Raw genomic sequence first — 13,750 nt, forward strand, 5'->3', positions numbered from 1 at the left:
CTCACATGTTACTTATCTATCAGAAAAGGTGAGGAAATTTATTGGCATGATTACTCGAATCACTAGAGTTGGCTGGAGAATAAAAGGTAAGGCGCTGAACTTGCTATATGAATGTGTATTTATCTCCATGGTAACGTATGGTGCACCAATTTGGTTTGAACGTGTAAGTGGAAAAGTATTTACTAGAAAGCTCAGTTCCATTCAAAGAGTAATGCTCCTTAGGATGTGCATGGCATGCAGAACTGTGTCGACCCCAGCTTTGCAGGTTGTGACTGGAAAATTGCCTATTGATCTGAATTTATTGTATTGTGCATTGGCTTACTTCATCCGCCGTGGCATTCCCTGTTCTTTTTTGAATATACAGGTGGACATTTTGGCAGATCCCAGGAAGGAAAGGACAAGAATCTGGGATGGTTTGGTAAAAATCTGGCAAAAACGTTGGAGTGTTTGTGATAAAGGGCAGATTACACACAATTTTTTTTCCCAGATTTAAGAAATGCAGCCTCGATAAAATTCAAATGGTTTGCCGCAAACTTACAAGCTATGTTCTTATTAACTGGTCATGGTTCGATTAATGCAAAGTTGCATGATTTAGGAATTAATGAAAGATCTAGTTGCCATTGTGGTGAAAGAGAATCATGGGAACATATTATATACAATTGTGAGAAGTACTGCGATCTACGAATTGAATTTGTATCTCGGGTTAGTAATCTCAATCTTATGGCAGAAGGCTGCGAGAAAATTCTAGTTGATAAACAGGAGAACTTCTTGGCTTTCCAAGCCTTTGCAACTGCAATATTTCTTAGGCAGAAGACTCTTCTGCATCTGGAAGCCTTGGATTTGTAATGCGGTATGGTGTATGCCGAATTACCTAGAATTCTGTGATATAGTGGAGGCTTGAGTCTGCTGTATCCACTGCAACTCCAGCTCCTTGTGCTGGCATTTCTGTTCTCGGCAGCTCCTGTCGCTGATATTTCTCTTCTCGGCAGTCCTAGCGCTGCTGGCTTTCCAACAGACTGTGAACAGATGCAGATCTTTCCAATGAAGTTTGGACTTTGTCTGAAATTTAATTATATGTATATTTTATTTTTTATGTAATTTGATTATTTTTCAATTTGTTCATATCAATCTTTTTTGGTCATGGCAGGTTTTTTACCTCCATGTACTTGGGCAAACAGGAGAGGGGGTATATAAGAGTACTGCTAAATTATGTGTAACTGACAGCGGGGTTGCCATTGGTTGGCTGGGACCGCTTTAAGTAATAAATATCAAATATCAATACCTCCGCCGCTTCTTTTATAAAGTTTAAGAAAATTTTGATCAGACCGCGAATATTAAGAAACAATGACAAAACCCATAACTCACTTATCTACAATGTAACGCTATGGTGCTACTTGGGCGCTAAATTTTAATATTTAAATTAGTCATATTTAAAATATATATTCTTTAACAATCTTGCTATCAAAATTACTGTTTCTTGATAGAAACAAATAGTATAGTACAATCAACAAAATACTTTGTGGGAGTGGGCCTTAAAAAATGCTAAGTTTGTTTAATTCTATTTTTCTTATAATACCCCCATCTTACCTTGTAACCTCATGGGCTGTTGCTGTGTGTTTAAATTCCAGAACAGGGAGTCCTCACTTCCTTCCAAGGTCCACAAGCTATCTGCTGCTCAACTATTTATTTTATTTACCTTTTTCAATATCAGGAGATTCCATATAATGAGGATTTTCTTTTATTCTTCCCCAAACCAGGATAAGTCCGGTTATTTACTATAGAGCTCTTGAATGATGAGACATATATATATATATTATCATTTCCACCGTTAGGATCATAAAGAAAATACAAACACTAATAAATCATGATTATACAATTACCCCTAGCCTTCTTCTACTCTACAGAATTTATAAACTCACACATACCTCTTTCTTTCTGTTAAAGTGCTTTACAATAACCAATAGTGGAAACTTATCTCTCTCTCCTTTTACTTATCTTTGACTTACTTTCCTAAAGTGTCTTACAACTTAACACATATTTACACACACACATATTTAAAATAATTAAATGCACTTGGCATAATACTTTAAGAGTTTAATATCTATATAATATCGGTGTTTAGATACACCATAGACACTCTTAAAAAACTACAAAGTAGTTGTTGTGGGCATCATTTGCTCTTTCTCATATTGTGCTCTGCCTTCACTACGAGTTGCCATGATACTGCACTACCTCAAATAAGTAACGCTTCACTAATAGAGAAGACTATTGTTACTTATTTTCAGTGAGTACCACCACCCAGACATATTAGTATTAGTAACGGCCGTATGGTGCAAGAAAGCCTATGGCTTATGCTGCACCAGCCAAAAAAAAAAAAAAAAAAAAAAATCCGAACAAAACAATGATAAAAATAAATAAATAACTAAATAATAATAATTAATAAATAAAAAAAAATAAAAAAAAATAAATAAATAAAATAAAAAATAAATAAAAAGGAAATTAAACCTATCATCCTATGCGCTTCCCTTACCCGAAAGTACTATCCAGATGACCTTTGAATTTCCCCAAACTGTCGGCCTCTACCACCCATGAAGGCAACTTATTCCAGTAATTTATAACTCGCTGGCTAAAATAGAATTTCCTGCAGTCCAATCTAAACATTTCCCCCCGTAACTTGAATTTATGTCCCCTAGTTCTAGCATCATTTATAATCTTGAAAATTTTGTCCTCATTCATTTTACTGATGCCTCTCAGAGCCTTAAACGTGTTTCAAGGCTATTGTGAATTTAATGTGAAAAAAAACCCATTGGACCAGATATATCAAACAAATGAATTATAAAATTCAAACCATTTGTCCCTATTAGACTTAGAAAAGCAAAAGGTAGAGGGAAAGTAATAGTAGTAGTGGAAGAGGAAAAGAAACATGTCGAAGAATGAAAGGGACAGTAACTCTTCAACTCGCACCACTCCTCCAATAGGTAACGCTTCCCCAGTAGAGAAGACTGTTGTTACCCATTCTCGGAAACTCCGTGAATATCAGGCTCCCCAGACATGTTTCAAGGCTATTTGTATATGTGTGGGATAATAGCTCTACTATTCACTTGTCCCTATTAGACTTAGAAAGCAAAAAAGGTAGAGGGAAAGTAATAGTAGGAGTGGAAGAGGAAAAAGAAACATGTAGAAGAATGAAAGGGACTAACTCCTTCAACTCACACCACTCAAAAACTCATAAACTCCTCGAATAGATAACGCTTCCCTAGTAGAGAAGACTGTTGTTACCCATTCTCGGAAACTCCGTGAACACCAGGCTCCCCAGACATGTTTCAAGGCTATTGGCCTATCATCAGTGGGTGGGCAGGTACCCTAGTATTGCAGACATGACGACCCAGTTGTGAAGTTAATCGCACAATATGAGAGATGCCAAAAGGTGTCTCTCATATTGTGCGATTAACTGTACCAGTAACCAGTACAGATGTAGGCGCACATCTCTGGACTGCTCTCTGTTGGTTTTCTCCACAATACAAGGGATTTGCTTCTGGGATGCTGCTTTGGCCATTCCTTGGAACTCGAGCCGATTTTCTTCTGAATCGTTTGCCTATTTCTACTATTATTAATACCCACTGAACTATGCTGACCCCGTTCTCACTCCCATCTTCAAAAATATCCGTCCTCCAAAAAATCTTCCCACACACCTCAAAAAATAGAATTACGGATATAGCAGCAGTAATAGTGGCATGTGATGAAAGAAAGTAAGCGTATGTAGCATCAGCCAAAAAAAAAAAAAAAAAAAAATTCACATATCCATTCCCTCTAAAAGTTTGTCCATTTCCTCCTTGAATTTATTTAAGCTATCAACTTCCACAAACAGATCAAAGTTTGTTCCAGCAATCAACTACCCGCTGGCTAAAGGCAAATTTCTGCACATCTGTTCTACAACTGTCTTTCCTCAATTTGAATTTTAGCCCCCTCAGGTTCGTAACTTAGCAAGCGGAAGAATCCCATCAGAATTCAGCGTGCTCAACCCATTCAAGGCCTTATACATCTCAATCAGATCACCTCGCAGGTGCCTAGTCTTCAGCCGCTGCAATTTGCAGAACTTAAGCCTTTCCTGGTAAGAGAACCCCTTCGTTCCCCTCACCAATCTTGTTGCCCTTCTCTGTACACGCTCAAGCAACTCTACACCCTTCCTAAAATGGGGCTCAAAGGGATAATCACCTCTTTTTCCCTACTAGCAAAATTCCTGTATATCACTGACAATACCGCAGGGGCTTACATCTGGTGAGTATGGGCTTGGCGCACCCAGGGTCCTGAGCTGGATATCATCATTCTTCTCTTCCTTGGTGATTCCCTTCTATTTCTGTCTCTCTTAGGGTTACTTAATTTTTTTTTTTACTGCAAAAGCCTCAGGCTTCCTTGAACCATATGGCTGCTAATAATAATAATAATACCCCATAACCTACTCTGACACCTGTCTGCATTGCTCAGAAAACTTCATATCTGTCTTCACAATTACTCCCAGGTTTTTTTCATTTTCTGCTACCCCTAAGTGTAGAACCACATAGTTGGTACGTTTCTCTGTGGTTACTTCTATTCATATGCAGTACTTTGCATTTGTCAAAGTTAAACTTCAGTTGCCACTTCTCAGCCCATCTGCCCAACTTTTCTAGATCTTGTTGCACTGTCTCAAGGGCTTGAGATGCTCGTCCTCGAACGGTAACAGGGAAAAATATCCCATTTTCTTATTATCATTATAATACTTAAGTTATTTAAGTACTGTATTATTATTAAGATTGTTATAATATTTCAAGGAAACAGAATTTCAAGAAACATTTCTTTAGCTATTGAATCCAGCTGTAATTTTATTTCACCTCCGGTGGAATAAAATCCCTCCCCCAGCGAAAAATTTTAATTTTTATTTTAAAATTGCATGAAGATATACATAGAGGGTCCGGAATCGTTGAATCCAGGGAGAGGCGACCGGGATTATCACTTTCACCTCCATTGGAATAAAATTATCCCCTCCCGGCAAAAAATAGTAATTTCTCGTCACAATTTCAAAGGCAGTATATTTATAAAATCTTTCTAACTGTTCATTTAGTTAACAGAATATTTTGTTTATCGGGAAAAAATGTCCGATTTTCTTCTTTCTTTTTATTTTTTTATTTATTTATTTTTTAACCCTAAAGCTACTCATAACCACTTGAACGAACAGAATTTCAAGGATAATTTATTTGGGTATCATACAGTGTTGAATCGGGGGGAGGGGTATGACCGGGATTGACTTTCACATCCGGTGGAACAAAATTCTAGCCCCCCGGCGAAAGGTAGTAATTTTTATTTTAATATTGTATGAAGATAAGCATAGAAGGCCCAAATGAGTTATCAGAAAAATTAATAAATGATGTGATTGATACATATGCAAAGAAAAACCAAAGATGAATAAGATTATTATAATATTTAAACGTTTGATTAAAATTTGTATAATTTTTTTTTCGAATTTTAATCTGAGATTTTGATATTATTAAACTGAGATTATTGTCAGAAATGTGGTTTTTGTGAACTGATTGTATACTCTTAGTATTTAAGTGTTAAAAAATGAATATTTCCTGTATTTTTTAAATTTATGAGATGGTGGAGGTGGGATACTTTCGGAAGAGATTCCAAGCCTTGATCTCTCTCTTGGCTAAACTGCATTCATTCTTCCACCACGTTGTGGCATGTTTATAATATTTTCCGTACGAACTTGTAGCTTCAGTTGCCCATTACTATTTGGTTTGTGACATGAGTTATAGCATTGTCTATTGGCTGAGTGGTGATTATTTGTTCATCTATTGTCGCAAGAGTTGTATATTTTATCCAGTCAGCTTTATGGAATCTCCATCTTTTTTGGCCATGTGTAATATCATTCACTATTATTTTACAGACCATGGGTAGATGGTCGCTGTTAAGTGAATTGTTCAAGATCGACAACTCAAGTGGGTATAGGGCTGGTGAACATATGTCAATGGCTGAGGTTGTTCTTGTGGATAAATGTATGTATGTCGCATCTTCAGTGTTAAAGAGAGAGAGATTCTGCTCTTCCAATAATTTCTCGATCAATTTTCCACGGAAATGAACATAAAAGTGGTGGCCATTAGCAAAAGAGAAGATACCCCAAAAACAAGAATAGAAATAAACAGAGAAAGAACAGAGCAAGTTGATAAATTTATCTACCTTGAACATATAGTAACCAGTGTTGGAAGAAATTAAGAGGAAATAAAAAGCATTACTGTGGCAAAACATGCATTTAGCAACATGGAAAAAAAAAATTAACATCTCGAGACCATCATATAGAAACCAGGCTTAGGATTAATAAATGCTTTGTTTAGCCTGTGTTGTCATGTTGAGCAGAAACATAGACGTTAGCTAATAATATTGAAAGCTAATAAAATATTGAAAATAAATCAATGCTTTTGAAATGTGGACATATAGAAGAATGATTACAGTAATATGGAAAAGAAAACTAAGGAAGGCAGATGTATTGCAAATGGTAAATATTAAACATACACTGATAAACACATTAAAGAGATGAAAAATAATGTATAGGACACCTGATGAGGGGGAAAAATATACATAAACTATTAATGGAAGGAAAAATAGAAGACAAAAGAGGACTTCCCAGACAATCATGGTTAGGGAACGTGAAGGAATGGATTGGTCTAAAATACAAAGAATTTGCAAGGATGGCTGAGGAGAGAAAAGAATGTATATCCTTGGCTAACCTTCTAGAGGGAAACGGCACCTGATGGATGGATGCGGGAATTTTTAATATGGAGTGAGCTGCGCATTTGGAAAAGCGCGTTACATGTTAAAATTCCATTGAAGTTTTCCTTGGAGAAACCGAAAAATATGGACTTACAAACAAAATCCGAAATATGAATGCCTGTTAAAAAAAAGTGTGTCAACAAATACGAAATTAGTAGGAAATATGGTTTATCTTTGACATCCCTCTTAACTGTCTTAAGAAATAATAATTTATGTGAGTGGGAAAAAGAAGATATTGCAAAGTATTGAATTTTGGTGCAGCCGTTCATGTGCCCAACATTCGTAAGAAATATAACTCGTCTTTATTTTGTATTTATTTCAGTGTATTATTTCAACAGTGTATTTCTTTCATTATCGTATTGTTTGATTATTATTAAAATATATGAAGGTTAAAAGTGAGCATACAACAGATTTTCTCAAGTTTTTGTTTTCTTCAGTATTTATGTACTTTCTAATAATCTGTAATTTGGTTATAACCGACAACCATATATAACAAGTATGCTTCTTATTTTTGTCAAAATGAATACTGTATTTAATTCAATATATGAAAAAAAGTTCTTTTATTTTATTAATTGACTTGTTTTTCCTTGTTAGTTAAATTCGCTAGCAAATAAATGGGACTTAATTTACCGTAGTTTGTCTGATATTTAGTATAAAAAAAAAAAAGGAAAGCTTTAGTGATTCTGACATTTATCATAGGAACTTTTATTTTAATATACTGTAACAGGAATAGTGTTTAAACAGTTTGTGTGAATTACCTTATCAGTAAATCTGATTATTTAAATTCGAAAGTGATCGATTGTACGCAAAGGAGGAGGATATAGTTTCTAATGAACATAAATTGCAAATGAGGGAATATGAAGTTAAGGCTCCAAAGAAAATCCTTTTGGTATTTTCTTTGGAGAAGAAAACTGACATAAAATATGATTATTTAAAATTATTTTGATCTTCTCTAAATGATAATTTAGATTTTAATTAGTGAAAGTCAACAGAATAAAATGCTCTGAGCAAATAATACAGATATCAACCTAGTTATGGTAGCAAACCGAAGAGAAACCAGGTTAATCCTCACGACTTCTGTTAGAGCAAAATCACGTAATTCATCAGAAAATATATTTTTGAAGTACGGTAGTTCGATAAGTGATGTATAATCATTAAGTAAATGATCTAATATTAAAAAAAAACAAAAAAAACCCGTAAAATTTATTGAAAAAGACTTATGAAGACACTTCATTATTCGATCAGTTTGCAAACAAAATCTACGTATTTTCGGTGTGACATTTCGTGGTAAGAAATTAGAATCTTGTAAGTTGTCATAAGGATACGAGACGTATTCTTTAAAGAGTACATGTACTATTTTTCATGGTTACCACTTTTGTACTCGACTTCTTTTAGCTATGTCAGGTGTTGCACTTTTTTTCATCTTTAAATGAGAGTAAATGATCCGATATTGAAAAAGGCGTAAAAATCGAAGACCCTTCATTTTCGATCAAGTTTGCAAACGCAAAATCTTTGTTTCAAGAAATGAGTACCAACCAAGAATTTCAAGGTCTTTTATCTCGTGCGAAATGGGTTAGATATTCTGAGACACGAAATTTCGACTTCATTGAATTTCTGAAAATTTAAAAAAAATTCTTTTCGCCGTTTCTGGGCATATCGCTAATCTCGAAGGTATTTTCTCTCATGCAAACGTGCATTGAATGGCAGATTAACGAAACCAACCTTTACTGTATCATTATATTGTGAATTAACGAAATATAATTTTAAAATTTTTACTTCGTCAAGTGCGAAACTTGTTAAATCATAAAAAATAAAGTAAATAATTACCTCATATTTATCTTTTACATGGAATAAATTAATAACATCAAAAAACTTTTGCTTTCACAATTAGTAATATCAGATTTTTACAGGTCTTACAAAAGGATGGATGTTCATTTTATTAAAATACCTTGCTTTGTTTTAATAAATATGTGGAATAAATATTTTCGTTGGGTCAAAAAAAAAAAAATAATAATAATTAATTAAAATAAAATAAATAATTAACAGATTTCCCCCCCCCTTTTTCGTTATCTGTCGATCTGATAACACTACATATACATTACAGTATTTTGCTAAAAATAACCGCATTCCCTGTTTACGAAGAACTTTTGATACAATGTTCATATTGTATTCATATTGTAATACCATGTCTCACCACTTTAGCCTTATGTTCACACACTACGGCATTATTCATCGCAGAGAGAGAGAGAGAGAGAGAGAGAGTCTATTGAAAATCAGCTTTACTTTTCAAGTGATGATTTCTACCATTTAATATTGCTTCACTATTACGACTATTATTTATGCATGATGGGTGTGTTGCCATGAATAAACTAAATTAAATATACTTTTTAATTTTTTTTTTTTTCTGCTAAAGGTCGCTTTTATTTTTTGATTATGAACAGGTATCGTCACGTTCTTCCTTAACATGGTGCACGAAATGCAGTAATCCTTTACCAATAAGAAAGCCTCGCCCTTCCCTTTCCTTATAGAACGGCGTTTAACTTTCCTACATCAGCATTATAAAAGTTGATGTAATTTAATGCGTAAGTGCACTGGTTGCCAGTAAAGGGAAGGCTCTTGATGCTTACAGTCGCATTTCTCATTTCGTACATATGTATAAATGGTATGTACAATATATATGTTCCAGTAAGTTTGGCAATAACAGGCCAAGTATTATAGAAATCCCTTAAATATTCTCAAGTTGGAAACTTATTTCAGAATGTGGACGGTTGTACTGGTATGTATACATTGATATCTAAGGAAATGCAAGGCCGAACTAAATTTTTAAGTCATTTGTTCATTTAATTTCTATTCTCAAATCTGTTGCATGCATTTATAATTGGATTCGTTAGTCCACTAGTTTCCAAATGTAGTGCTGTTTTGGAATCATTTACTCTTTTTGACGCTTGGTTTTACAGGTCAGTTTGGGCTTTAACATAACATACTGCTGCTTTTGTTGTTGTTGTTATTATTATCTGTTTATTAAATCGAAATTGCTGACATTCCTCGATGGCCATGGGCTGTGTGTGTGTGTGTGTGTGTGTGTGTTAATCACCAAAGTAATTAGGGCTATGAGGCGTTGATATATTCTGTAAATTACATGCTTCTTTGGTCGATTTGTCTGTTTGCTAAGTGAAAAACACGAGCTTCCGAGAGAAAAAAAATGTGCAACCCTCGCTTGAGGCCAACTAATTCAGGTACGTGGCAAATAGAATCCCATAAAATTCATCGCGTCGTTGACCAGATTCGGACCCAAGCCTTTTCCATCCAGTTTGGGGAGGACAGTGATTATATCCACTATGCCATTCAGCGAAGGTGACAACCAAGGTGAATACAAGAATCACATGGGCTTATATGCTGATTTACAATTGCCACTTACAATCCTTGGAGCAGTATATTCAAAATTAATTCAATATAGCTAAAATTAATCGTGAGATTTTAGACTACTGTACTTATTTAGAAGGGTTTTAGAATAGATTACTTATTTTACACTATTTCTGATTACTTATTTACTTACGTTGAGGTTAGGTTGGCATATGAGATAAATCTGTTAAAGTCACTTTTTAGTTTGTCTTTAATGATTGAATCCTTCCTCGTGTGGGCTTTACAGTTGCTTAGTGTGACCATGCTGTGACTCTTATTCCTTCTTTATATATAGTTGATTCTTACGAATGGAAACACAAATTGCTTTCCTGGCAAGTGTGGGTTATTGGATTATGGACGGCTTCACAGGATTAGAACGTCATCAGCTACATATTGGCAGATATTTCGTAAGGTTTCACAGTATTTTGTTGGTTCCACTTGCAGTTTGTTCAATATATCCGTAACATCTCAACTCCAGTATAAACGACTGGAGTTTAGGACTCCAGTCGTTTCTCTTTCTTGCCCTTTCTATTCGTTATGGTGGGATGGACTAATTTGGCGGGTTTCAAGAATAAGTCGAGAGAAATGAGATAGGACTGGAATTGATAAGTGCAAGTAATTGCACACTTACATATCTTCGTTGTTGTGTTTGGACCTTTTGTATTGTAATTATGCATTTTACATCATCTGTGAAGGTATGGAAGATGATGTTTTGGTTAAGGTATGGTTCAAGAGCTACTGCGAATACCAAGGCGAATAAGACTTTCGTAGATGATAATGACGTTACTTCATATTCTGATATTTTGTTCTTGTGGATGGCATAGTTAGTATAATAACCATTCTCCCCACACAGGGTGGCAGAAACCTGATTTCAAATCCCGTCAATGACAAGAGGAATTTGAGGATTTTTTTTTCACAATGTGGCTGAGTTAGTCGGTTTCAGGCGAGGGTAGCATGGTTTTTTCTCCTTGGAAACTCCAGTTTTTCTTTCAGCAAGCAGCAAATCAACCACAGAACACACATACATATTATATACAGCGCAGTATGGCCTAAGTTGCTGATGCGCCTAAAAACGTGCAACAACCAATTTGATTTGTTATTTCAGGTGTCTGAAATAATAATGTTCAGATATCTTTTTTATTACTTTGGCTTTTAATGCAAAGTATCTTAAAATACTATACTACTGTTTTATATATTTACGTGAATATGGAATCTCATCTCTGATTTATTTCCTCCCACTCACTATAGAGGAGCGGAGTTCACTTCGAGACATACTCAGTACTGAGATTGAGTGGACTCTCTAGCTCGTGAATGGTCAATCATAGCAATGATGGCATAATCGAGAGCCATAATCAATTATATGCAAATTAGTTGATTATGAAATAGACAACTAAAGAAGAAAAAAGTCAGCAGGAGAGAGAGAGAGAGAGAGAGAGAGATCGATCGCTATTGCCCTAGTGGTAACTTTCTGCTTCCAATATAATAACACGAAAGCTCATTTCTCCTACTTCAACTCCATGAATATACGGGATTTTTAGCCTATACGGTCATATACCGTAGTGAAAACTTCGAAAGACATCAGTCATACTGCATAATGGAAGATACCGGGGGGGGATGTTTCCGGATTTTTGCTCTGGAGACTAAACATTTCCTTCACCACTTGAATCCTCTAATAAGAAAAGTGGTGGTATTGCACAGATTGATGAGAGTCCTCTACCACTTAGTGGTTTAACCAAGTGTATGCGGTATGCATTCATGAGCGAGAGATAGAGAGCGCGAGCTATTGCCTGAGTGGTAACTCTGCTTCCAATAACTTTTCTGAATTTGGACATGCTGTATTCCACTGTAAGGCTAGTAATGCACCAGGTGTTGCGGTACTATCCTTACAAGATGCACATGCTACAGCAGCTAAAGCATGGTGATACAGATATTCGTTTCACATACGCACTTCAGTTTCTGGCGCGAATGACAGTGGATATCACTTGGCCGTGGAACGTCCTTTGGAGTGATGAAGCCCACTTCTGCTTAAATGGACAAGTGAATACGCACAACTGCGTATTCACTTGTCCGTTTTCCCTCGAAGAAGATCCTCGAGTTATCCAAAAGTGACAGTGTGGTGTGGATTTACGGCCACATTCACGATTGGGCCATATTTTTTTGAACAGGTAACACCGACTGGACCCCGCACCTGTTCCGTCACTGGACAGCGATATAAAATGTTGGCAAATTTCGCAATACCAGATCTACAACAACGTTGCAGATCTGGTATTGCGATCTGGTATTGTTCAGGATACCATATTCATGCAAGATGGTGCGCCACCCTACATCCACCGTTGTGTCCAAAGATTGCTAAGGCAACACTTTACAGACGAACGAGTCATCAGCCGCTGTTTCCAGACATCTTGGCCATCCCGATCGCCGGACCTCACCCCATACGACTTCTGGTTGTGGGGTTTTTAAAGAACCAGGTGTATCGGGATGGATGTCAAACTCTGGCAGATCTGAAGGACAGCATTAGACGTCATATGCTGGCTATTCCAGTTGACATGTTACGTTCTGCTGTAGAAAATGCTGTTCTTCGAATGACAACTGTTGTTGACCAAAATGGAGGACACATTGAACAATTGTAGCGCTGTTTAAGTGATTTGTATTGCCACACTGCCATATAGTGACAAATTTTGTAACTAATTTTTTTTTTCCCAATAAATGGCGAGCGCATTCTTTATTGTACTTGTTGTCCAAATTTCTCTTCAGCACGAGTCTTAGAACTCGCTCCAGAGCCCTCTACATAGGGATATAAACAACCCTGTATATATACAGGCAGTTCTCGCTTTACGAGTTCCCTTGTTTACGAGTTTTTTTTACCAAGTATCAAGTGTCGAAAATATGAACATTAATTGCAAAAAATGAATGGTAAACATTCATAAATACCGCATTCCAAAACACGTGCATAGCTATACAATACAGTGTACCCCGCTTTACGATATTAATCAGTTCCAGAGACACCATCGTATCGTTAAAATACCGTAATGTGAACTCAATAACACATTGTTTTTTGGTATTTCGTTTCAAGATCTCGGAAGTTGAAATTTTCACTGCATAACTAAGCTATTTATCTCTCTAAAATGTCATTTTTAAGGTCACGAGCATGACCTTAAGGCCATATAAAAGGTCGTGAGCGTGGTTTGTAAATTGTATTAGTTACCAATTCAGATCATTAAAATGCACTACCCTTTCATCGTTATCATATGTTCCTTTATAATAATCAATTTTAGACGCCTTTGTAATACTGTATTTTTCTAAAGCACATTTCTGGAGGTCACGACCATAAAACAATAAAAACAATTTGCCCTTTCCGGTTTATTGGACTTTTCTGTTAGTACCAGCAATTATGAACGGGTAGTAAACTCGATGTTATTGCATTTGCGAAAATACCGATAGCTGGAATTGTGTGGGTTTTTACGTTATTATGGTGAAATGTGTTTCCACTTTACTAAAATCTTCAATCGTATAAAAAACATAAATAAATTTTCAGAATCTTCTC

This window comes from Mastigoproctus giganteus, chromosome 9 (assembly GCF_048544385.1).
Source record: "Mastigoproctus giganteus isolate SK-2022 chromosome 9, ASM4854438v1, whole genome shotgun sequence".
NCBI classification, from domain to species: Eukaryota; Metazoa; Arthropoda; class Arachnida; order Uropygi; family Thelyphonidae; genus Mastigoproctus; species Mastigoproctus giganteus.